Source organism: Podarcis vaucheri, assembly GCF_965113315.1.
Source record: "Podarcis vaucheri genome assembly, chromosome: 11".
NCBI lineage: Eukaryota > Metazoa > Chordata > Lepidosauria > Squamata > Lacertidae > Podarcis > Podarcis vaucheri.
Genome location: NC_138749.1, coordinates 35,231,910 through 35,258,889, shown reverse-complemented (window position 1 = coordinate 35,258,889; position 26,980 = coordinate 35,231,910). Strand labels below are relative to the sequence as shown.

General features: G+C 42.8%; 1 protein-coding gene and 1 long non-coding RNA gene across 11 annotated transcripts in view; one reads left to right on the top strand and one right to left on the bottom strand.

The window, feature by feature from the left end:
* Positions 1-26,980, bottom strand: part of LOC309514631 — an 89,943-nt gene that overhangs the window by 41,834 nt on the left and 21,129 nt on the right. For both annotated transcript variants that reach the window (XR_014212095.1, XR_014212096.1), the window contains exon 2: positions 25,383-25,444. This is a non-coding gene — a long non-coding RNA (uncharacterized lncRNA). The remainder of the gene's footprint in view (positions 1-25,382; positions 25,445-26,980) is intronic.
* Positions 26,623-26,980, top strand: part of MEF2C (myocyte enhancer factor 2C) — a 181,436-nt gene continuing 181,078 nt past the window's right edge. For 2 of the 9 annotated variants that reach the window (XM_082191795.1, XM_082191796.1), the window contains exon 1: positions 26,627-26,803. The gene's annotated coding sequence lies outside the window, so the exon portion shown is untranslated. Of the gene's footprint in view, positions 26,804-26,980 lie in introns of all 9 variants that reach the window. The other 7 variants (XM_082191800.1, XM_082191797.1, XM_082191799.1 and 4 more) reach the window with 6 other exon arrangements.

Sequence of the window (26,980 nt, the reverse complement as noted above, 5' to 3'; positions counted from 1 at the left end):
TGTCAAGAGAGAAAATTGAGGCAGAAGCAGAAGCTATAATGGAAAGTGAGGGAGGGAGTGAATGACAAAGAATATCTAAATTGAGCTTCTGTGCAGTGGATAATTCTTTTTTAGTAACGTGCATCACCTGGAAATGTAAGTTGAATATAATAAAGAGTGTACTACAGTTATTTAGAAACTTAGGAGACATTTAAATTCAGTAAAAAGCAACCCATTTCATTCAGAGTTCAGACATAACATTAGGACTGTTTACTATTTTAGATTTACTTTTAAAAATATATTAAATACCCCCAGTGGTGGAGCTTCATGCTCCAACACCAGGGGACGGAGAGCAGATGGGGGCAGGGCTGGTGCACATCCCGGGGCATGGCGCGCTGCCCACAGGGGCGTGGCACATGTCGTGGGAGTGTGGCACGTGTCCTGGGGGCGTGGTGCCCAGTGCAGTGGGGGGAGTGGCACCCCACCAGGACTGCGCTGCCAGGGGTGGTGTGCTTCCCCGCACTCCTCTTCCTCCGCCAGTGACTACCCCTCCATCCTGTGCATTCCCCATTTAATCCCTTTTTAGCTAAACAAGCACTGCCTTTGGAGCAAAGAAGGCAGTGAGGGCCACTAACCTAGTTCGCTTTAGAAGAGGATTACATAAATGAATGGGGGAAAGGGCTATTGGTGGCTACAAGCCATGATGAGGACTATGCTATGCCTCTGCAGTTGGAGGCATTAATGCTTCTGAATACAGTGGGGAGTGTATTCTTGTGCTCAAATCCTGCTTGTGTAGCCACTGTGAGAACAGGATGCTGGACTAGATGGGCTTGATCCAGCACAGAGCTTCTTATTTCATTTCTTATTTGAAACACTTCACACACATTATCTTGTCATAATCCCTATAGCCCTGTGAGACAGGTCAGTATCATCATCCCTATGTTGCAGAGGGTGAGGCCAAGAGATGGTGGCATGTGTCCAGCCACCCAGTGAGTTCGTGGAAGAATCCAGATTCAATATGGAGTTTCACAGCTTGGCCTCAGCCACAAATTTCTCACATTACAAAGGGGCCGATTCCTCCCCAGTTCACAGGCTACCATACTACCCAATTAGGGAAGCAGATGCTTTTATTTAGCATTCCCTCGGTTTTTATGTAGTGACCTATCTTTTTTCCTTCATTATTAGGCTTATTGGTGTTCTTTTTTAATCAGGTTGGTGTTGATGAAGTAAAACACCAAAACAAGACCAGCAAATCAGTGAATGCATCAATGCTACCAATACTTCACAACATAATTCCTGTGGAGTCTGTCAGGGTGAAGATTTGGGGCTCATTGCAGCCATGAAGAATTAGCATGCTTACACACATTATGATTTTGGGGCTGCACACACAAGTTAAACTTGGTCAGCCTAATAATATCAGGAAGTGGGCAGTTTAGACGGGGAAAACAAGAGATGAGTAATAAAGAATGCTTTCTTGAGGTAAACAGCCTTCCTGTAGTGATTTACCTCTATTTTTTGTTACACCTGACCCAACATTACAGTGAGAAAAAATATCTTGTGGTATTTTCTTTCTGTTTTTGCTTTTCTTGAAAACCAGGCATATCTGTGAAGGACAGTGGACACAAGAAGAAGCAACCATCTCTGCAAAGCAGGAAATGAAAAGAAAGAAAAGGCAAGTTTTGTAAGAAGTACAGAAAAATAGAGTTGGGAGGACTAGCGACCAACTATCTGTATGGTGCAGGGATAGGGAGGGAGCCTGTGGTTCTTTAAATGTTGTCGGACTCCAACTCCCATAATTCCTGATCATTGGCCATGCCAGCCAATGACATCTGAAAGGCCATATATCTAGTCCATGAGGAAGGAAACATTCAAACTTCTACCATGTTCTCTTTAAAAGCTTCCACTTGTAAAAATAAATAAATCCATACAGCTATTTTACTTATGCATTTTTGCCTTGTATCCTGTGCTTCTTCAAATGACTTCAAGATATCACACATGGGGAGGAGTTATTCTGTTTCATCCCCACAACAATCCCATGATGTAGGTTGGGCTGAAAGATCAACTTGCTCCCAAATTACTTTGTATATTTTCCCGGTCGAAACCCAACCTGATCCAAGGATATTGATTGACCAGTTGGGTAGGTGGTTGAGAGTCGATATTCTAGGCTCAGCATGTGTTATGTTTTAAATTAAGTTGTGTATGCTCCCCAGCCATTCTCGGCTTGAAGGCACTCCCTGTGTGGCCTGGTGCCCTGACTCATTTCCAGTAACACGGTGCCTCAAGTCTCATTCCAAGTAATGGCTGTATTTCATTTCCTTTACTCCTTCTTTTTGACAGCTTCCACCTGCTGCACAGCAGGAGCAACTGGGGCAAAATCAGGCTGGGGAGAAGGAGAGGTGAACTTACTTATACAGTTAGAACTTTAGGCAGGAATACTAGTTCTCGTTAGAAACATAGGAAACTGCCATATCCTGAACTAGACCATTGGTCCACATAGTCAGTGACATAGCCTGGGTTGCCAGTGCCCAGGCTGCATGGAGGAGGAGTGGGAAGGAGGGGAATGGACAGCGTACGCATGCACCTTCAACCCGCCTAAGGAGTCCATGTCACCCAGGAGATCACAACTGCAGAGATAAGAAGAGTTGTTCCGTTGTCTGGAGAGGTCACTTCCTAGTTCACACGGAGAAGCTGTTTTCAACAGAGCACACAGCTGTTTTGAGGCAGCAATTTGAATGTTGAAATTTTGCACCCCTAACAAATTTTGCGCCCAGGGCAACCGTCCCCATGCTATGCCACTGCCCCTGGCCCAATATCTCCAGGGTTTGGGCAGGAGGAAAGAGCCTGTATGATAGAAGCTAGGAGGTTTTGCATGCAACACACATGCTCTACCACTTAGCACGTGCCCTTCCTCACAGTCTTCCTGCCTATGGCTTTCTTGAATATTCTGCAAGGCAAGCATCAGCTCTGCCAAACCCTGTGTTGCTAGCTGATAGTCCAAAAGCACTAACAGGATTAGCATGGGGGAAAGAGCAACCTTTATGCAAAATCAGTAGCTGTCATTTCAAACTTCCTAGTTTCTTCCTGCTTTCAAGCTGATGACTGTCATCACTGGAGCGGGGGGGGGGGAGCAATAGGATAAGTGCATCCATGGCTATGTGCACCTTTTAGGTTCAGGGCCATTCTGCATTATATCTCTGAAAAGCAGCAATTGAGGGACAACAAGGGTAGAGTTGCTGCCTTCATATCCTGCCTTGCAGGCTTCCCAGAGGCATCCAGCTGGACACTGTGGGACTAGATGGACCCTTATGGTCTCACCCAGCAGGGCAGTTGTTATGCTCTTATGAAAAGTGCCTGGCTGTCAATGATGTTCACCTCAATAAGATGCCTGTGGAGAGCAGCATGTTCATTGATGGTGTGAAAAGCAATGGAAAACGTAATTATTTAAAGCACCAGCAGCCCACACTTCAGAGACAACTGGAATAGCATACATGAATTCCTGTGTTTCACTTTTGTGAAACAACATGGTATCATATTCTCACTTGTCAGAAGATAACTGCAGGTTCAGTCATATAGTGGGATGGGGGATTACAATGTTGTGCTCTGGGATTTACATTTGTTGATGCCTGCACCCCCTGAATGTGAGTCTTTCAGGACTTCCATCCAAGCAAACATGTTGAAAACATAAGCTGCTGCCACTTCGCCGTGTGCCTTTGTGGGAACTCTTTATCAGTATTATGTCTGTAGGTATATTATGCCCTTGAATGTTTGAAACCACTTCAGATATTAAAGCTGGGAAGGTCTGAGGAATCTGATGTCTAAATAGTAATTCAGTACAGAAGGCTTTAAACTCACATGCTTTTTTAGTATAGGCCTGAGTTATTTTAAACTTTATGTTCATGTCATGATTCCTGTCCTTTATTTCCACTGTTCATCTTATCTTATGTTATCTGCTTTGTAGTTTTGAATCAGTAATTTCTTTTGAAGCATAGGAATCACATGCAAGAGTGTGTGTGGGAGGGTGTTTCCTGCAGTGGCAATAGCAGTGTCCCCATGACTTCTTCCCAGACCTGCTCACCTCAGTTAATTTTCTGTATGTCAAGTAGGCGTGATGCCTCCTTTGCATTTGGGACTTTGGTTTCTAAAGGATCTGGGCATTAAGCCTTCTCCCCTCCCTTAATCCTTTAGAAGAGACTTGCATTCTGCTTATTCACGGACAAGTGGATTCCCATCCACCCCGCAATGCTTTTAATCTTTTCAGACACAGATGTAATGTGAGCACGGACAGAGATCTCTCTCAAAACCAGGAGATACTCACTGCAGGAGGACTGAGCGCACTAGCTGTGCTCCTCATTTCCCTGTGTTGATCAAGTCTTTTGCACACAACCTAGGCACACACATGGAAACCTGCACATGAATTCTGCATGATACAGATCATGCCTACAGAGCCTGTGCATATACAGTTGGTACAGGTGTAGACTCCATGCAAAACACCTTGACCAACATGTGGAGATCTGGCAGATGGCCAATGGATATGAACATGCTCCTCTTTCCATGCGTTGACCGTCCCTGGATTTTTAATTGTCTGACTCTGCATCACCTCACATGTATGAACATACTCCCCAGAGCCCCCCCCCCAACACCCATATCTCTCACACAAAAAGCATATCTCCCTCACTGTCATGTTTGGCAGGAAGGGAAACTGGGGGGGGGAGGTGGTGAAGACATGTCTCTCTGTTGGAGCTTTTGCTGAGGATATACTGGCTCTGGTTTTGCCTTGTTGAACTATACCACACAAAGTAGGTGTGTGTGTTGTGTGTTGTGTAGGGTCCCTGCCTTCCTTTTCTTCATTTGCAACTTCTTCCTTTTAGGAATTCCTGCTCTACTTTTGTGTCTTAAGTTTTAAGACATCAGCTAAGCATGTCGTGTTACAGACTTTGAAAACAGAGATTGTAAGTGGTGCAGAAGGCAATGGCTAGGCTGCTGGTGGATGGTCCTACCCAGACTCACATCAATTGTTTTGAAGGATCAACACAGATTGATGAATCATTTCCAAGCCAAATTCAAGGTGCTTGCCCTGACATATAAAAGCCCTAAAAGACTTTGGACCAAATATCTGAAGGAATGCTGGTGTATTTCTGTCCTGCCTGAGCGTTAAGATCTGCAAGGGAGACTCTACTGATGGTCCCAGTGCAAGATGTTCAGGGAGCGGTGGCAAGGGAAAGGGTCTTCTCTACACTGGTGCCCCATCTCTGGAATGACCTCCTCTTACAAGTGTGTCTAGCACTGACACTGCTGACTGCTTGTCTGATAGTGAATATGTGCCACTTGGCCTAGGTCTTTGGGAGGGAGTGACAGCTATAAGGAAGCTGCTTGTTGCCTCATGTAAGTTGATCTTGCATATTTTAAGGATATTTTATGATATAGATAGTTTTTGTTTTACTGACCTGTACTTTTATTGTGGTTTTCCAGTGTTGGGATCAGTTAGAGAAGGGTGGGTTAGACATACTATAAACCAGGGGTAGGCAACCTAAGGCCCATGGGCCACAAGCGGCCCACGGGGGTCATTTAACTGGCCCCCAAACCGCCCACAAACTGAGCTAAACCCGGGCAGTGCAGCGTGGGGACTCGCTTCCGCGGCGCTGAAAATTGTCCATGCGCAGATACCTAAAATCACATCTGTGCAGATGCTGGAAATCGTGGGTGCACGTGCAATCCAGCCCATGGAGGGATCTCCGCTGGAGTGAACCGGCCCAGGCAAGGTAAACCTTGCCAACCCCTGCTATAAACAAAGAAAACAAAGGACAGGCTTGAGGATTGGGTTCATTGAAAGCCTTACTGATATATACTCACTACAGTTATGTTACTGGCAACCTTTAGACAACCTAAAAGTTGGGAGGGGATTGTTGTTGTTGTTTTACGCTTGAAAGGATGTACACTACCATGTTTGAGAATTGTTGCTTAGTTTAGAGAGTCACAAAGAATCAGAGATTCAGTAGGAAGAGTCAAATGTGTATGGCTCAGTTTGTCCAACACACTGGGAATTTCTAATGCCAAATTATTTGAAATTGGCCTTTTCTCTGCCTTAATAAGGATATACGGGCTTTGACTTTGCCTTCTTGAAAATATACCACCTCTGGCAGAGGAGGAGTGTGTGTGTGTGTGTGTGTGTGGTGTGGTGTGTAGGCCATCACCTCTTTTACATGTTTAATTGACAACAGAAAGGAGACAAAGCATTAAAAGGTTATTATAATTATATTTGCTTCCATTTCTTTTCATTAGCTGCATTTTGTTAACTTTCTAAATTATGCAGTGTTGCTTCGACCTATATTTTTAAATGCCTGAAAGAATAATAAAAGATCTGAAAGGCAGTAATTTTGGACTTAATGCTTGAACTTTGAATGCTTGTATTTTTAGTGCATATTCTAAAGGTGCCTGTAGAAGGAAAAAATAGGTTTAGGTCAGCTAATAAGAGTAATTTGTGAAAAACAACAGCCCTTTGTGAGCTTTTTTTTAATTGTTCATCTTTTTCATGTCTAAGGACGTTATTTCCTTTTAAACTGACAATTATGTAATATCACAAAGTCTGACCAAGAAATACTAATCTATTGTAAGCACTTAATATCAATGAAGTCTTTTACCCTTTTGAGATCTTATGAATACCTTCAATGTAACAATGGAAATAAGTGTAAAATGAAAATATCTAATTACAATAAAATGATGTCATGACATGTATTCCAAAACGGAATCTAAGCTGTTTTCCATTCCAGAGGCTATCAGAATATACTCTGCCGGATTCTTAAGGAATATTTGGGATTCAAGAAGCACAAGACATGCTCAAATCCTTGGAAACTATGTCTCAGACTTGGTGGCTGATGGCTCTTCCAAATGGAAAAAAGTCCTACGGTGAAATCTGACAAACATGAAGCAACTGTTCTGAAGAATGTGCTTTACAGTTTTCAGATTGAATGACAGCAGTTGGATTCGGCATTCGTAGAGAGTACAGACCAGTGGAGCATCACACTTCTGTTTCATTGGGAGCATTCAGAAAGATTCACCCAAATAGCACTTTGTGGAATGCAGTTCCAGTGCAACATCCATTGAAGCAGACAAACAGTTCCAAGGAGCATTACTGCTGCTTAAGAAATTGTATTGACCTATGCAGAACTTCTTCTCATATAAGGCATGGGATTGCACAACTCTAGAAGCAATGAAGCAGAAGTAAACAAAGTTTCACAAATTATGCTGGCAGCCCAGAAACCAATGGAAAATTACTGCTATTATTTTCCTTCTGCAGATAAGCTTTCCATAAAGATATCCTCACATTCCTTAAGAAATCTCATTGCCTCTAAATGGCTCAATATCATAAGAATAGGAATTTATCTTGTCCAGAATTTTAGGTCAGCAGCAGATGTTGGCGAATTCCCATAGAATATGTGCCCAGCGTGAAGGCATTTGTTTTATTTTATTTTAAAGTGGCAGAAATCTGCTCGCTATTCTTGCATTATCTGCAACAGCTGAGCAATCTTTCAGTGCCACAGGGAGATTGAAAACTTGGCTGAGATCTAGCACGGACAAGCTTGCCTTAATCACATTGCTCTTTTACATTTGCACAAGGACATCAATACTGACAGTGCCAGAGTCAAGCCGCCATTTGCTGAAAACAACTGTCAACATTTTCCAGTTTTTGGAACCTTTTACAATGCGATCTGTGTGGGCAAAACTTATATCACTGTATTCATCGGCTGTAAGCTCCCTTTACCAAACATAGCAATATGCAAAAAAAGTGCATTGGCTGCTACCTGATTCTTCTGACTGACAATCAGAAGAAAAATGGAGGGGGCTGCAAAATGAATAAATTGAAATGAACAAAAGTTTGTGTCAAATTATCTGTTGGAGTTATTTAAACCTTCCCACAGCTTTGAACCTAACCCAGTATTTTTTTCTTGAAACACACAATTGGTCTTCTCTGGCAAATCTTTCAACAGAGAGAAAAGAAAATTAAACTAAGTGTCTTTGTTGGTCATGAGGACTAGCCAGTTGTTTTCTATTTGGGTGAATGCTCTTGACCACTCGATTCTGTTGAGTCTGTGGCAAAGCTGAAATCTCAACAATGACACAGAAGCAAAATGTGGTCCAGTGAATCATCATACAATCCTAAATTAAAGTCAGATCTCTAGATAGCTTTTTAATAATCTTTTCTTTGTAATAGTCTGTGGCAACTTCTCCCTGTAGGAGTGAGGGACAAGTTAGAAAGGTCTGCCCCCAGAGACTCAATGAACCAAGTGGATTCCTGGATATTCTGGGAGATTTTCCATTGGTGATCCTGTTGAGGCTCTGGTCTTGCTCTGGAAAGAAGAAAGCCATTGACAGGATCACTCCTGAGTGTCCTATGTGGTGCTATGAAGCTCGCATTGGTCCCTCATATACCAGAGACTTGTGAGTTATAAAGCAGGCAGGGTGAAGACTAGAACAGAAGGAGTGGAAAACTTGTTTCAAAACTGGGCCAACATTGGTGAGTAGCATGTAGGCAACTGTGCTTACTATGTAGCATGAGGGCAGTGAAGAAGGGCTGCTCTGCTGCCTCCATTGCATCCTCTATTGGCCCTTCAGGGATTTTTGTTAGGCCCCTCAGAGGGTCACTGTGATGAGTATACTGTCTGTCATGAGAGACTTTTGAGGATAAAGTCACTCAGCATCACAGCAATCTTGTTGTCGTGGTTGGTGCTGAATCAATTGAGGTGTCCAAAATGCATATTTAGGAGGAGATGCAATGGAATGTATAGAAAAATGTGCATTTTAGGGGAAGAATGTATATAAAAAACACTCAAAATGCATGAAATTTAAAAGTGATTTATATATATATATATATATATATATATATATATATATATATATATATATATGCTTTCGTAGATTTTCACGGGTACAGGAATGCAGGTTTTGGTGTCTTCGGGTGTCTTCCCGTGTAAGAGTCGGGGTGTCTGTGCGACGTTTCGACGAGGTCTCACTCGTCATCTTCAGGCTGGTGCTTTCGGCTTCTTGTTCCAGTAACAAGAAGCCGAAAGCACCAGCCTGAAGATGACGAGTGAGACCTCGTCGAAACGTCGCACAGACACCCCGACTCTTACACGGGAAGACACCCGAAGACACCAAAACCTGCATATATATATATATATATATATATATATATATATATATATATATATATATTGCACAGGATGGATCGGTGATGGAACACATGGAAAACTGACATGGAATGAAAATAAGCTGGTCCACACATCCCTAAGATATATATAGGTATACTTGATGTAGGTAGGAAAACCTTTTATCACCTTAGCCACTATTTCTAAAAGGCACTATCAGTAATCCTGCTGATTCTTTCACATTAGGTGGTTGTTGTTTCTGTCACCTACGAGCATCACTTCTGAGATCTCTGAGTAAACACTAAACAATTCTTGGTACTTAGCTGTATCTGAAGTGAAAGACAGAAAAAGGAACATGTGTAGAGCACACATCTGGCCCAAAGAGTTTCCTTTCCTATGAGAGGTCTGGGCTCCCTGTCAGACGGAATGGTGTCTTACAGTTAATTTGTTTCGTGGCCGGCGGCAACAAATAATTCTTGTCCAATGCCAGGAATTAGTCAGCTGTATAATCAAGACCAAAGCCTTTGCTTCTGTAAAGCCAAAGGCTTTGTGGCCATTCTTTTTCTTTTTTCTTTTAGAAAAACCCGGAGATGATAAGGAAATGTATACATTGCCACCGGCTCAATGAGGTACTTGCTCTCGGCTCTCGGCGTAATTAGTTTCTAATTGTTTCCAAAGTTTACAGCCGATAAAATGGTTAATCTGCACGATGGCAAAAAGGAAGCAGGGGGAAAAACGTGACACACTTGAATGAACTGTAAGGAAATAAAGTGCACAACATGTGATAATGCCATGACTCCGTGTTGCTGCTGCACATTTCTGGGCTGAAAAGATATAGCTTGATGGGTAATTTGTCATGCTGTGCAATAGAGAACAACAGTAAAGAGACTTCAGACAGAAGAAAATTACACAAATAGTAGGGTGGAAAGGTATAATTGAAGATGGCAAAAGATTGAAAGAAAGACATTTAAAATTACTGTACTGACCTGCTAAATGCACTTGGGCGTGGAATCCTGACCCCACAAGAAGAGGCATTAAATGACTGCAGGCTGTGACACTACTACAGGATAATGCCAATCTAGCAAAGAGCTGAGAAAGAAGGGGGGAAGAGGGAGGCAGGCAGGCAGGCAGGCAGGCACCTACTGAAGTTACAGGAAAGAACCTGAAGCTTATTCACATGGAATTCAAGCAATTTAAATGGGACAGCCCTGGATAAAAGGGAGAAATGGAATATAGAATCAGAATTTTGTTGGATGCTCCTGTTGCATTGCCAGCCCTTTGATGATGATTTATCAGATTTTAAATTGCACAAAAATGCTTCTAAAGGTTCACCTTCACCGTTGCCATTTTACAAGTGGGGAAACGAGCTGTCTCCTGCTTCTCATGGGCTTTGCCTCCACCCACCCACCCACCCACCCTGAACTGCAGCCACTCTTTCTCCCTTGTTACACCTTCCCCTTTCAGCACAACTGGTACTGAGGGTCAAATAAGATGTAACTATGAGGACGGCAGCAGACGTGGTGCAGCGGAGGTTTGCTCAACCCTTCACTCACCTGCTGCAGCTCAGAGGAAACTCCCTCCACTGAAGCTGCTATTTGCGTCCGGAGGAAATTCCTCACTGGCTCTGGCCAGTAGGGGATTTCTCCCAATGCAAAGAAAGTGGCTTTGAATTTTCCTCATTTCCACAGCAGGGGGAGAAAGGGTTAAATCCCCCCCTGCACACTTGCTGCGGTGTCTAGAGGTAATCAGCTCTTCTTGCCCCCACCCCCAAGCTGATGCTATTTGCATTTTTAAAACTTGCACATTAACTGCAGAGGCACATTTAATGTTGCATCTAGTTTAGTCCTAAGTGTGTGATCCAGGTGTCGGGAACTTCTGGCTCTCCAGATATTGCTGAACTACAACTCCCAACATCCTTAGCAAGCATGACTAACGGCCAAGGGTGGTGGGGGTTGTAGTTAGGTAACATTTGGAAGGCAAAAGGTTCCCAAAACCTGCTCCGTTCCTTACAGCTCTTCCAAAACCCTGGTGGTGCTACATATGCCAGAGCAGAAACCCAGCCCTTCCAGTCTGTGGTAGGGCAGCTGCTCCCACGGCCAGTACCAGTTGATGTTGTGGAGAAGGCCAATTGAGGAAGTTCATACAGGCCTATTTCCTAGTATGGGGTATCTAGATGTGAGATTTGCTGGAACCAATCAGATACAATGTTAGGACAGAACACGCGCCTTTCTAAAAAGTGAGCTGCTGTCACCAGCCCCTTTTGAGTATTTGCACTTTTTTTAAGCTTAGAAGGGACATCCATGAGGATTCCAGCATGAAGAACCTCTATCCTTTCTTGACTCTCCTTATGCAGTACTAACTCTGAGGCTGGAGATCAGCAATGCATCAAAGGAAATAGAAAACAGTTTCCTAAGAAACACACAAAATGAAAGACAGCTACCCTTTGAAATTCACTTTTCTAAATTTTGCAGTGCAGTTTTTCAAAATATGTATTTAAACACACACATATTATATGGGAAAGTGTGCATAAAAAATGTATGGCATCGGGGGAAATCACTTGCAAAAGGTGTGTGTATTTGTCAAAATTGAATTCAAAAATTATATGTATGAGGAGAAATGCACTGTAAAATGCTAGTGAATTTTCATGAGCACTTTTTAAAAATCAAATTCACAAACTGATGCAGAAATGTGAAGAACTGAATTTTTGGAAAAGAGAAAAAACTCCAACTAACAAATTTGTCAATCCTTAGACACAATCGACATTTAATAATTATGTTAATATAATACTACATTATGGAGGGCACCACATCTGTTAATCAACAACAACAACAAACTCTCAGAGGAAGGCTTGTTTAGTCGTTTAGTCGTGTCCGACTCTTCGTGACCCCATGGACCAGAGGAAGGCTAGGCAGGGTTAAACCTTTTCTGTAAAAAAAAGGACACTTGGTTTTGTTTTCAGCCGAACATCAGGATGCAGCTGGCCTCTTTAACCTCAGAGAGTTCCCAGTTTCCTCTGAGAGTTTTACAGGTATGTGGGTTCTAGGAAGCTGCTTGGCATTGCAAACTCTGGAAATTTGCCATGGCAACCACCTACTCCATCTTCAATCTGGTCAGGGAAAAGTGATCTTTTCTGGGGTTTACAGAGAATGAGCAAGAATAATTCAGAGGATTCTAGTTTGCTTAATTTAAACGCAGGAGACCTGGCTAGGCAGATTGACTAGTAGAGTAGCACAGGAGCTGAAAGGTTACTCCATTCCTGCAGGGAGCATCACACTGGCACAAACTGTGTGCCTGAAATCTCTCTTGCTGAAATTAGTGGGGCATCAAAGTGATTACCTTTGAATGGACCGTGCTCAAGAGTTTTAAGCAAATGCGTTTTTTCTAGAGATGAAAACATTCAAAGGATCTGTGTTTTGTTCAAATGGTCTAAATCTTTTTCATCTGAATGATCTCCAGGGGCAAAGAACAATTCAGGTGAGCATAGAAAGGGGGGGAAATAGGGCCGTCACCTTCATGTGAGTCACAGCTCTCAATATAGTTATGCTGAGTCAGTTGCTGCATCCTCCATGTAGTTCAATGGGACACTGTAAGAATGCCGTTTATACAGAATTTTAGGGCAGCTGCACTGGGCCTCAATATTTGGCATGCAGGCCAAACTAGCATATTGTTAATTTGTTCCATAAGCAGCAGGCATGAGAAAGCCTGAGCTATCATGGTCGTGTCCAAAATTGGGGCTTTTTGTATTTCAAGGAAAGCTAATGCCCTGATTGACCATTGGCGTCAACATCAAAGAGTTGATTTTTGATAAAAAAAGAAACAGATACCAGGATATCAAGGTAGCTCAAGTTTCCTGGTGGCTGCTATTTATAACATGCATACACACACACTGTGCATGTTAATAGAATTCATGAAATTAGCACATGTCTACTTGGTCCCCAAATGCCAGATAACATGGGCAAGTTCTGTTTCCTGGGCAGGCTGCCCCAATAGATTAGGGAGGGCCATAACTCACTGGTAGAGCAATTTTTTTCATGCAGATTTTTTTTTTTTAAGGTTTAATCCCCGGCCTCTATAGGTAGGGCTGGAAAAGGTTCCTATCTGAAACCCAGGAGAACACTTGTCATTCTGTGTAGACAGTACTGCACTGGATGGATCATTGATCTGATTCAGTATATGGCAGCTTCATACATTCTTAAGAGATCCTGGTCCTGGCTTTAATGCTAGCTCAGAAAGGAAGTTGACAGAGGCAAGCAGATCATTATGACATACAAAATGAAGAACTACCCACAAAGGTGTTCTGAAGAGTAGTACTAGAATCTGTACACCAAATGTGGTAGATGGCAATGCATGATTATTAATGATCAACAAAGCTAGTATGTTACTGTCAACTTAAAACACTAAGAGCAAGGCAGCGTTCCAAACAGCAATTGGATTTTACGGTCTTGTCTTTTCCAGTATTCACTTATGGTTGTTTAAAATAAAGGGAGCATGTCAATAATGTAAGTTTTTGCATTTGTTTAGGATGTCCAATGAATGTGAAGCAATGTCCAAATGTTATTCTGTGGCTGCTGAATATGCCAAATAATCCATCTGCTTCTGCAAAACTTGGCTCCAAAAGCAAACATCCACTTTAAGCAAATTAAATTAATTAAATATCATAGCTCCACCCTTTGGTAGCAAACTAAAATCTTGCCAAGTTTCAGCTGCGGCTGCCCTATTGATCTCAAATGTGTATAGCACTGATGGCCAACAGAGGACATTGAAATGGGCAACAATGTAAGCCAATCACCATCACTCAATTTTTGCAGAGATATCTACATGTTTTACATTTGGAGGAGGTTTCACTTGACTAGAGACTGGAGGTGCCTCTGGTTAGGTGGCCACAAACTGATTTCCGGATTTTATGTATAAAATAGTGCCTTTCAGCTGGCAGAATGACTCAGCAGGATCAAGATTAGTATACTATGCAAAATTTGTGTTCAAGGGCAGAAGTGAATGATTTTGAAACAAAGAAGGAAAATTTGATGGGAAAGACATCTGTTTAGCTCTGCTCAGATTTCACCCTGGGTGGGAGCCCCCAGTGGCGTAGCGTGGGGGGTGCAGGGGGGGCCGGCCGCACCGGGCGCAACATCTGGGGGTTAGGGTTAGGGGGCGCAAATCCACGGGTTAGGGGGCGCAAATCCATGGGTTAGGGGGCGCAAATTACTTGCCTTGCCCCGGGTGCTGACAACCCACGCTACGCCACTGGGAGCCCCATCTTTCCATATACCAGCTTGTTCTATTCCAAATATCTTCTATTTATGCATGCAATATAGACTGATCAATGTATAGGTACATAGAACTTTCATGGCCAAGGGATAGTGCGTCTCTGAGTGCTGCACCCTATAGGTGAACTTCTAGAGGTATTTAGCTGCAGATGGAAGGCAAGTCTTTCTTCTTCTTTCTGGTGTTTCTTACCCAATGTTTGCTTTCCTGGCATATTTGAAAAAGGAACTGAGTTCAACTAAGCCTGCATCCAGGGCTTGTTCTACCATGAGACAAAGTGAGGCAGCTGCCTCAGGTGGCAAATACTAAAGGGAAAGGAGTGGGCAGAGCTGTGTATGCATGTGCCATGCAGTCTGCTCTGTACCTGCTAAGCCAGTCTTCTGCCTTCAGGTACAGTGCAGGATACTGAAGCAGAATGCAACTGCCAGCCTGGTCAGTTTTTGGACATGGAGTGTATCCTTGGCCTCAGGCAGCCCAATATCTTGGATCCATCTGAAAGTGAATTGTTGCTTGGATCTCTGCTATTGTACTTCATGCATCATAACAGACAGTGTGGCATAATGTAAAGCATTTAGATCAAAATATCCAAAATAAGGGGACAAGTTGATGATGGGACTATTTTGCTGGGGGCAAAATGCTGTCATACAGCACTGAAAGCTACAAGGGTCCTAGGTAAAGGTAAAGGTACTCCTGCCCGTACGGGCCAGTCTTGACAGACTCTGGGGTTGTGCGCTCATCTCACTTAAGAGGCCGGGGGCCAGCGCTGTCCGCAGACACTTCCGGGTCACATGGCCAGCGTGACGACGCTGCTCCAGTGAACCAGCACCAGAGCAGCACACGGAAACGCCGTTTACCTTCCCGCTATAAAGCGGTACCTATTTATCTACTTGCACTTAAGGGTGCTTTCGAACTGCTAGGTGGGCAGGAGCTGGGACCGAAAGACGGGAGCTCACCCCGCTGCGGGGATTCAAACCGCCGACCATGCGATCGGCAAGTCCTAGGCCCTGAGCTTTTTCCCACAGCGCCACCTGCGTCCCCCACAAGGGTCCTACATGAAGATAAAAATTGGCAGCCTGTAATGTCCCATTGGAAGTGGGCATTGCTAGCATTGCTAGGAAGCCTGGAAACAACAGACCTGGCTTATGTTGTCCCCAAGCTCTGAATCAGCTAGATCTACAGGTTTGGGTCTGCTCATTATCTTCATCCCGGGACCTTTAATAAGTTCACTTTCGTCCCACTGTACAGCTCTGAGTGTCTTCATCCTCACTAGGAATGAATTCAATTCTGCATGCTATCTCCTCCATCTCAAACTCCTTCTGCCTTCAGAGTTCATCCTCCTCAGCCAGCAATCCTTTCCTGCCCAGGAAGGTCACATAGGTCATCCTGGGAAAGGAGGAAATGCATTGCCCAAAAAACAGAGCATGGCATTTTCATGTGTTGATGAAAATTTAGAAATCATGTGTACTGTTTAAAGAGAAATACAGTGCATCTTACTATGGGGAGGGGAGCAGCCTGCCTACCAGTTCAACCTGCAGTCCAATGGCTAAGTGTCGATGGGCAACTTCAAGGCCCTTGCTCTCCCTTTGGAAGGTTCTTTATCCTTCATCTTGACTTAGACCAGACAGCCTCTCAAAACAGACGTTTCAAATAAAGCATGGCACATATCCACCTACTCCTGCCACCTGTTGTTCTTTGCTTCAGCCCACTGGCCTTGGCATTATTCTGCCAGGAATCCTCATCTCTGGCCTGAGGCTCCGCTCTTACTTTTTCCATTCTTCTCCCTCCCCAACATGTGACTCACTTGCTTTGCCCTCACTGTTCCCCACCCCCACCTCTAGCTCTTATATATATGAAAGCACAGGCTCCTCCTCTCCTCTCTCCTTCCTTCTCTTCTCCTTTATCCTCATCCTTTGCCTCCCTGTCTACATGGAAACTGGAGTGTGTGGCTATAGATGTCAGAAGCTGGATGCCAGCTTGCCAAGCCTGATGATTCGTACTGAAGGGGGGGGGAGTTAAAGGACCCCTGACAGTTAAGTCCAGTTGCAGACGACTCTGGGGTTTTGGCACTTATCTCGTTTTATAGGCTGAGGGAGCCGGCGTTTGTCCACAGACAGTTTTTCCGGGTCATGTGGTCAGCATGACTAAGCCACTTCTGGCGCAATGGAACACTGAAACCAGAGCAGCACATGGAAATGCCATTTATGTTCCCACCAGAGCGGTACCTATTTATCTACTTGCACTTTTTGGTGTGCTTTCGAACTGCTAGGTTGGCAGGAGCTGGGACCAAGCAACAGGAGCTCACCCTGTCATGGGGATTCAAACTGCCAACCCAAGAGGCTCAGTGGTTTAGACCACAGCGCCACCCGCGTCCCCTTCATACTGGGTAAAAGGTAAAGGTAAAGATACCCCTGCCCGTACAGGCCAGTCGCGTCCGACTCTAGGGTTGTGCGCCCATCTCACTTAAGAGGCCAGGGGCCAGCGCTGTCCAAAGACACTTCCGGGTCACGTGGCCAGTGTGACGAAGCTGCTCTGGCGAGCCAGCACCAGCGCAGCACATGGAAACGCCGTTTACCTTCCCGCTATAAAGTGGTACCTATTTATCTACTTGCACTTAAGGGTGCTTTCGAACTGCTAGGTGGGCAGGAGCTGGGACCGAAGACAGGAGCTCACCCCGTCGCGGGGATTCGAACCGCCGACCATGCGATCGGCAAGCCCTAGGCACTGAGGTTTTACCCACAGCGCCACCTGCGTCCCTGTTATTGGCCCATCTAGTGCTTCCCTGGCTACACTGACTGATAGTTGCTCTCTAGAATTTCAGACAGGAGCTTTTCTTAGCCCTACCTAAAGGCACCAGGGGTTGAACAGGGACCTTCTGTGTGCAAGGCTCTAACACTAAGCTACAGTCCTCCAAGGCCCCTGCTATCCCTTCTTCTGGTTCTTTTATCTTTAAACCACATGTGGATGGACAACCTTTCAGACAGGAGTCTCCTTTGACATATTAAAAACCGTCTTCTGTAAAGTAGGACACGCAAGCAGCCTATTTCTAGCGTATTCCTCCAATCCTTATTGAGATATTGGGTACAAGTGAGAGAAGAGCAATTCTGCTGTTTCTTAGCAAACATCTGAACATGCTTCTTAGCAGGATTCTCTCATGGGGAAATTGACATGCAGTCAGGGTCAGCTGTGCTGCCAAAGAAAGGAAGGAAGATATATTTTCTGTAGTGAAGAAATATGCTCACTTTTGCACAGAGGGTGCTTTACACAAAGTAATATGATGGATTTTAAAAGAAAAGCTCACAATACGAGCTGACTTCTCACAGTATTCATACTACGCTCCTCTGTGCGTGTGTATTTTAATATATTTTGGAGGACAATGATAGGCATGAGCTCAGAGCGAAAAAAAGAAGAAGAATGCAGTAATCCAACAAACAAATGCTGAGTTGGTGGAAAAAGCTTTGCTCATGTTACAAAATAATATTGCCCAAGACGAGTTGTGTGATGCACTCCAAACAGCTAATTAGAGCAGATCAATGAAAGCTAGAAAGATATGTGACAGTTGTGTGTCATCAAAAATGTACCTGACCTATCATCCAATCCCCATGAGAAGATGGCCCTGGTAAGTACTCTGCAGCAGCCATCCTCAAAGCACTAACCTGACAACACACCAGAATAAGCAATTTTTAGCTTCTGCCGCAGCAGTTCTCAGACCATTTCCTGATCACGTGTTCCTTTAAAGAAAAAGAAAAAAGCAACTTAGGACCAAATTCCAGGGCCAGCCCAAAACACTCTCGGGGCTGAAGGACAAGATGACTTTCCCCATCTCTCTATGTACAGAAACTGACAGGCCTGACAGCTGGAACTTACTGTAACACTGGTCATGGGACAGTGTCCTCCACTTCACTTGAAGACAGCTGGCTACTTTAGGGAGTGCATAGCAGGTCACATGGCACATACAGCTCTATCCTCCAATGCCTTGCCACTACCACCCCCAACACATACCTGCACTGAAATAAGTCCTGGAGCGGCACTCCCTCTCCACTATACCACTGGTTTCTGGGGATAAAATGTAGCATACAAATGGTTGGCTGGCATCCATCTGTCTCTAGAGATAATGGGGTGCATCTCCAGAGGTGTAGCACATAAATATACCACTGAGAAAAAGAAAAAATATTGGTATTTACTCTGGACACTTCTAATTCAAAATAGCCCCTCTTCGTTTCAAACTTTCTTGTTTTTAATACTGATGTAATTGCGCAGCATTACAGATCTGCCAAAAAACTAAGTTCTTGGCTTCAATTTAAAAAACTTTGTTCGAAGTCGCTAATTAATTATTTTCCTTTTACACCTAGTTCTTCTTTAACCTAAAAATATTCAGTTTTATAATATAACTCTTGGCAAGCTGAAGAGACTAAATAGGCAACTAAATACTAAAAGCAAAACTATGCAAAACAGCAAATATCACGAAAGCTTAACACTAAATAATCCACACAATGGATAAAGCAGACGTCCATCTGGCCACAATCAAGAAGGTGGCCTTTTCTGTGATGATGCCCACTCTCAGAAATAGTCTCCCCCTCTCCTGACCAAAAAAAGGTATACACAAATATCTGCGCAATTCAACACATGCGAAAAATGTTTCTGCTTTCTATAGTTTTTGCTAGCTCCTGTTCTCTACTGCTGTAGAACTTTAAGGCTTTTTTAACCACTTGGTTGTTATACATTGCTTTTTTATATTGTATTTTATGATCTGCTGCAAACATGACAGGCAGCATATACATATTTTTAATAAAGAAACAAAATTAATATTAAGAATAACCACAATAATAGTAACTTTTGTTTATGAATAGACACAATTTGGTATGCAGTGTAAGCTACAACCCTTGGGTACCCGTGGCATTATAGAACAGCAGTACACAAAAGATTATTAGGCATCTGTGAAACCAGCTTGAGAATATATTCTTTATTTACTTATTGCACACTTCCTTTTACCAAAGTTGTACAGTGGAACCTCAGTTTGCAAACTTAATCCGTTCTGGAAGACCGTTCGGCTTCTGAAAAGTTCAAAAACCAAGGATCAAAGGCCTGGCTGCAAAGTCAATGGGGGGGGGATGAAAAACGCGCCTTGGAAGCCATTCAGCTTCTGAAAATCGTTCGAAACAGGAGCATTCATTTCGAGGTTGTCGGCGCTCAGGTTCCAAATTCTTCAGCTTCCGAAGCGTTCAGTAATCGAGCTTCCATTGTACTTGCATGAAAATCCAATTTAATAGAATTCCAGTTGCACACCAGTTCATTCAATATTATAATTTCCGTATCTTATGCAAAAGATTCCAGAGGTTTGTTTGTGTTTTTCATTTGCAATAGCAGTGCATCGTGGATTTTCTAGATGCAAAATTGCCTAAACAATTAAATCAGTGTTCACAAGGATGCGTGTTTGGCTCGTAAGAATGAGGATGGCTTTGCCACAAAACTTCAAGGAATGATCCATGCTGCTACGTTGGAGGTTTCCAAGGATGCTTGGGCAATCCCGTGCTGAAAATTATATACAGTAAGCATCCAAACCTCCCGGCCACAGCCTTCTTCTCCTAGCTCTGTAGTCTCAGGCTGGTAGGGCAGAGAGTAGTGTGGAGGCTCTCTTTCCTATCAGGCAGATTCCTAAATAAGGCTAGCATGCCGCTTTTCCCAGTTCCTCTACCAGGCATAGGCTGGTAGGAGAGGAAAAAGGCTTGGCGGAGGGGGGGCTCCTACCTGCTTTCTATCTAATCAGAGTGGAGAGAAGCATCTGTTCTACATTCATCAGCAACTGCACCTCAAAATTCTGCACATCTGAGTGCATCCAGAATGGTTGCCAGAAAAGCTTTCAGCCTGCCATTTACACTTCCGTTCCAACTCCCCCTCATTTTCTGCACCCCCTTCCATTCAGTTAACATTCTGTGGTCGCAGAGCACACTGTTTTGAGGTACCACCCTCCTTTAGGGGGTTTTCTAAATATTTTTGAACATCTGCAAAACCTGGGGTTCCCCCTCCCCCCCCCAAGTCGGCTGATACCTACCTCTTGTGCGTGGAGGGTACCACTTTCACCTAATAAGGATGAACACTCAGAGATCCACACTCAGAGACCTATCAGCCTATAGGACACTAATAAAAGCATCATAAGCCACCAAAGTGGTTGCATCACTGCAGTTGACAGACCCCAAGTTAAAACAAAGGAGATGCAATGGTTTGTCTTGGTTAACCAGGCTAGTTGTGCTTTCCCTTGTGAAGAGTTAGCTGGAAATTACCCAGTGATGCTCCAGCAATTGCTCAATTGCGTGGGCAAACCTGCTCATTCTTATAACTTTACTTTGCAAAACCACAAGAATTGTGGCAAGAAATCCAGTTTACCTCATCTGCAGGAAGTAAATCACACCTAAAAGCTGGTCCATTCCTCACCCCATTTCTGCTGGGCTGGAGCTATGCACTTCTACAATGCAAGTACCCAGCAGGACTCCATGTTTTGACCACATCCTTTTCTTGGCTTTTATGTTTAGCATCTTCGCATCATTGTAGTAGATCAGTGCCTGCTCTCAGTGATGAACTGAATGAGAGCCAATAACCTAAAGCTTAATCCAGATGAGATTGAGAAACTGTTAGTGGGAGGTTCCCCAAACCAGATGGGTGGAGTTTAGTCTGCCCTAGATGGAATTACACTCCCTCTGAAGCAGCAGGCGCATAGTTGGGGGTTACTTCTGTATCCATTCAGATTGCTTGAGGTTCAAGTGGCCTCAGTGGCACAGAGCTTTTGCCAGTGGCCCAGCTGAGCCCCTCTCTGGATGGGGACAGCCTAGCTTCTGTTGTCGACACTCTGGTAACCTCGAGAATAGATGACTGCAATTTGTTGTATGTGGGACTGCCTTTCAAGATGGTTCAGAAGCTGTAGCTGGTGCAGAATTCAGAGGTCTGAGAATGTAACACCAATCCTGGTGCAACTGCACTGGTTACCAAATAATTTCTGGGCTCAATTCACATTGCTGGTTTTGACCTATAAAGCTCAGGAATGCTTCTTCTGACATAAAATGTCCTGTACAGTGAATTCATCATCTGAGACCCTTCTCCTTGTGCCCTGTCTGAGGGAGGCATGCAGGGTGGCAACACGAAAACAGACCTTTTCAGTAGCAGCTCCCCATCTGTGGAAAGATTTCCCGAGAAAAGCACACCTGGCACCATCATTGCCTGTTTTTAGGCACAATCCAAATACATTTTTATTAACCCAGACCTTTGGTCATTAATTGAGAAGGTAACTAATTATAACTGGGGCCTTTCCCTTACTGTAATAATAAAAGTATGTACAAACACATAACCATCCAAACAATAACATAATCATACACGGAGCATATTTTAGATAAAAAACAAATTGAAGACATGCAGTTAGATTTAGCCAAGAGGCCTCTTTTTAGTGCTTATCCTTTTAAATGAGGTAGGTAGGATTTGCACAAGGTCTTGTTTTGTTGCTGTTTTCTATTTGGCTTTAGTGTTTCTTGTATTTGTATTATGTAAGTTGCTTTGAGACACTCAGGTAGTGATGAATATATACAATAATACCTTCATAGGCATTGGGGGGTGAAGTTATCTCAGGCAAAAAAGAGAGAAATACACCAGTCTCTATATTTTTACCATGTCCCCCATTGTAATAATAATAATAATAATAATAATAATAATAATAATAATAATAATAATGATGATGATGATATATCACCCTTCATCCATAGATCTCAGGGTGGTTCACAACATAAAAATACAAGATAAAACACAAAATACATGATAAAAATAAGAACAAAAATAAGCCAAGCCAATAAACCTCCCTCCTTCCCACAGACACATTTCAAAGGATCTGGGATGTTAGTCAGCCCAAGGCCTAGTTGAAGAAGAACCTTTTTGCCTGGCACCTAAAGGTGTATAATGAAACATCCCCCAAAATAAAGAGCAGCAGTTGCAACAACAGTGGCAAAAAAACCCTCTTAGTACTACTAATAATTAAATTATTATTTTCAGGATTCCAGCCAGCCATGTCCTTTTCCAAGATATGGTATTACACTCATTTCCAACTGTCCATACCAGCCCTTCACCCCTTGGAAAAGTATCTCCTCCTCATCTGGAAGCTTGACGGTAATAAGAACAGACACTCATGGGGAGAAAATAAAATATCCCCACCTCCCGTACCAGTCCTCCTCTTCATCTCCCTGTTGCAATGACCGCTAACACAAAGGACTATAGAAGATGTTGCTCTCCCAGGAACTCTTTCAGGAGTTCTTGTGAAAACCAACATCTACCGTAATCCCCTGGGTTCCAGTCCACTGTTAGCCAGCACTATGGGAAGAAAGGGAGGAGGAGAAAACTTCCATCCAAGCGGGGGGGGGGGATTCAGGGCTAATGTGCCCCTCTCAATTTGACACAGGCTTTCCAAGTGCCTGTCATTCTTTTTCTAGCCTGGCTCAGGAAAAATTCACTGGTGCCTCTAATTTTAATATTGTGCTGAGGCGCATTTAGAACCATCTTCCATTATTTTGTATGAAATGCATATTTCGTCCCACTGCACATGCCAATATTTTTGTTTGCTAGTTTTATGTTGAATAGGCAACAGTTGGAACATCACACACACACACCCTTACCAACCCCATTTTAAGCAAAGTAAGAATGAGAAGTGCCTAAAATGGCTGCCCAAGTAAATATCTGGTTCTAAGTGTCAGAGCACAGCAAAGTCCCCAATCCGCTCCTCCGCAAGGGGGGTGACTTATCTAAGGCATTGGAATAGATCCAACCATTTTCAACCAGGTTCTAGAATCACAATGCTTAAGTAAACTTCTATAAAGAATCCGTACGCATACAGACCTGAAGAATGATGCGGAATCCGAAGCAGGCATGTGGTAAAGTAACATTTTTATTGCAGTAAAAGAAGTTTAATATAGAATGTCTGCAATACCATTCTGGCTTATTGAGCAGAGAATCTGTGGGATCATTCATGCCATCTGCACTCAGCAGGGACGGGTTGCTGAGAAAAGTTAGCAAATAAAAACAATAAAGAAAGTAAATGAAAATAATATGCAGAGTGATAAAAATAGGGAAGCCAGAACTCTAAACCAGTTGGATTTCAGTTACCTCCGCTGGATCTTTCAGCAGAGAAATGTGTTGCGGTAATGGCTATATTTAATGAAATGCAAATATAAGAACCTAGTCCAGGTAGGGGAACTGCTATTTACCTGATTGAGGCTGTAATTCATAAACTACTTAATCAGGATTAGTCAGTGAAATCCATGCAAAATGAAGCTCATTTTAAAACAGATCTTTTTCTCTCTTCATTTTCAAAGGTAACAGATTCATAATATTATCTCACTGGAAACTCTGAAAAAAATGTTTTAACTGCTTGTGTCTGGAATTTTTGCAAGGCTTCACACTCTAACAAAAAAAAATTATCTTAGTATTAGAAGGCATCATTGGAATTTTTTCTTCTTTTTGGTAGTAACCTTTTTTGTTTTGTTTTATATTATTTGTTTTCCATTGCCTTTTTTTTGCTTTTTTTGGCTTTTTGTTCCATTCGAAGACTATAAAGATATTAGAAGACTATAAAGACAATACCATCATTTTCAAAACATTTGTTAGAGCTAAGTACATAAATATCAGTTATTAACCACTCCAAAGTCTGCTGGAACCACAGTGCCTTTACTCTTTTTCAGGTTTAAGTAGACTTTACTGGAAAAGAAGTTTCATTACTATTCTTGGACATCATGCCCAAGAAGGATCTATCTGTTCTTTTCATGGTCAGGCCTCATGTCCCAGTTATATGGAAACTTGATTAAACCCTTTCCTAGTGATCTTGCTAGGTGCAAATGTCCATACTACAATATTACAATACTACAACTTTGTTCTGAAGAAAAGGGCACTAATGCCATGAGAATAACTGATAAAAAGTACTTGTGGACATGATAGACATCTGGGCATCCAAAAACAAGCGTGGATGTTTCTTAGCTCCCTGGCTAAGAAACTAATATTTCAGGGAAATTTATCTCCCTTGCAGAAAAGAAAGTTGAACGCCTCCAGATCACAAAGGCCACCTACAACCATATCCTCCATTTTATCTAGATTCAGCTTCAATTGGTTTGCCTTCATATATTCCTAGATGTCAGTCTATAACCAAGATTACTGTTGACCAGGTATAGGCAAACTCGACCCTCCATATGTTTTGGGACTACAGCTCCCATCATCCCTGGCTAACAGGACCAGTGGTCAGGGATGGTGGGAACTGTAGTGTCAAAACATCTGGAGGGCCGAGTTTGCCTCTGCCTGCTGTTGACTCTTAACAAGTATGTGTGAGATCCTAAGTTCTACTATCTTCACAACACTACCATCACTTCTGCCTCATTATCTTCATGAATATTTCCACCCAAGACTGCAGCCTACACACAAATACGCTAGCCTTTAAAAATAAAGGCCTTTTAAAAAAATGATTTCATTTGATTCAAACACAGTGCATGCAATTCTGACCTCTCACTCTAGTCAAAGATTTCGTGTTGCCTGGCTAATTCTATGACCTAACAATCAAGGTATAAATGCTTTGAAAATCTTCCTATTTTATTTTGTTGGGGGGGGGGGTACAATAAGAGCACTGCCTAACTACTAAGTAAACAAAGAAGCAGCTTTGTTCCAGTACTAACAGAGGTTCCAAGTTTCAAACTCCTATTCACTGGGTCTTGAAGAAGGTAGCTTGCATTTTTTGGCGTGTGTGGGGTGTGTGTGTGCGTGTGAATAGCTAGAGAGTCTGAACCTCAAACACACAATTTTTAAAAAAACATGATGAAAGCATAAGGGCTTTGTTATGGCACACACAACACCCCAAACCTGTTTCCCCTTTACGAGCTTCTAAAAAGTATCTCCCATATAATTATTAAATGAAAACACTCACTTACCCAGTACTCAGCCTTTAAATCTTGAATAAGAGACATTCACTCTGAGAGAGGTACTTACCGTGTTTCCATGGATACTGGATGATGCCAATCAGGTCCATGTTTTTATCTGAAAGTGGTACCCTGCAGAGAAATGAGTTTGGTGAGTAGCTGTTTATGTGCAGTAAGTAAATAGGAAGCTTGTTTATTTGACAAAGGGCCTGTGACCCAGCCTCCCCTTCCCAATACCTCTCATTCTCTCTCCCCTCAACCCTCCCCCCCCTTTAAGCACAACAGTACTGGAGCATGCCGTCAAATAGTTTGTGTAGTTTCCTGCCAAATTGCTGAAGATCAGGATTTTGGTAATGCAGATAGATCTTTTTCCTGGTATTTCACCCATTTGGTGAATTAACGGAACTAATGGTAACTACCAGATTCCCCCCCCCCCCCAATATCTAGTACCATAGACTTTTTTCTCTCCAAGGGGAGGCAGATGAGTAACAATAGGTTACATAAATACGATAGAAGTTACATAGTCAAAAACAGCCTGTGAGTTGTGTGTGTGTTGTTACCAGGATGAATAACAATAGCAGACTGGCAAGACATAAATGGCCTTACCTTAGTCTAGAAAGGAGAAAAAATCCAGAATGAAAATGCTTCAAGGTTTAACAAGGTTTTACTTATGCACATTTGCTCTGATTCCTCAATTTTTGAAGCCTCTGTGTAATTCTGAAATGCAGTCTCTTAACACGACATTCTAATTTGGGGAGTGAGATTACTGAATCCTCTTTGAGAAGTTTTAGGTTTCTAATATTTCTCCGGATAAAAGTAAGAGTGAAAAGGGAAAGAAATCCACTTTAATACTTAACGTAGTTTAATAACCTGAATGATGTGTGTTCTGTTTCCATTTCTAAAGAAGTTTCCTTCCAGCTGTAATTAAAAAGTACAAAAAGTTGTCTTGTTCTAAAATTATTCTTGGAAATAAGATTTTTTTTTTTTAACTTCACTGTAAAAGAGGGGTATTCCCACCCCACACTTTTTTTCTTTTACTTTCGGCCATCTGAAAGTCATTTCATTTTGCTTCCTCCCAAGAAGTGATTTTTGGATAAAGCTACTGATTTGATATTTTCCAATTGAACTTACAGCTTGCTTTGTGGACAGAGTAATTCTATGTTCTTTCGCCAGAGCTGACAAAGGTCTGCTTGTCAGTGATACCTTTTACAGCTAAATTTACTCTCGAGTGACAGGAGCAGGTGGGGCCAGGCATGCCAGACACTTGTGCATGGAAATCACGCATCTTACAGGTCAACAGCAAAGGGGAAAAAGCTTGTGCCTTCATAGCAGAGGGTGAGTGAGGCAAACAGGACCCAAACTGGGGGGTTTCTCTTCAAAGCCAGCTGGTCTGGCTTTATTCTACAGGAATTTTTTACCTGTCAGTTTAATCATCGAAACCCTCAGCAGGTGCTGACGGGTACATCTTCCTGGAGAAGAAGAAGGGCACTGGTGAGTTTAAATAAATAAAATCCTTTTTCATATATATTATATATATATAAATAGAGTTGAGACTGATCTCCCAATTCTACTATAGAATTCTGCCTAGGACCAGGAACCGCAGGTAAGTTTTCAAAAACTTAAGGGATTTTTTTTTATTTAAAAAATGAGACACATTTGGAAACATGC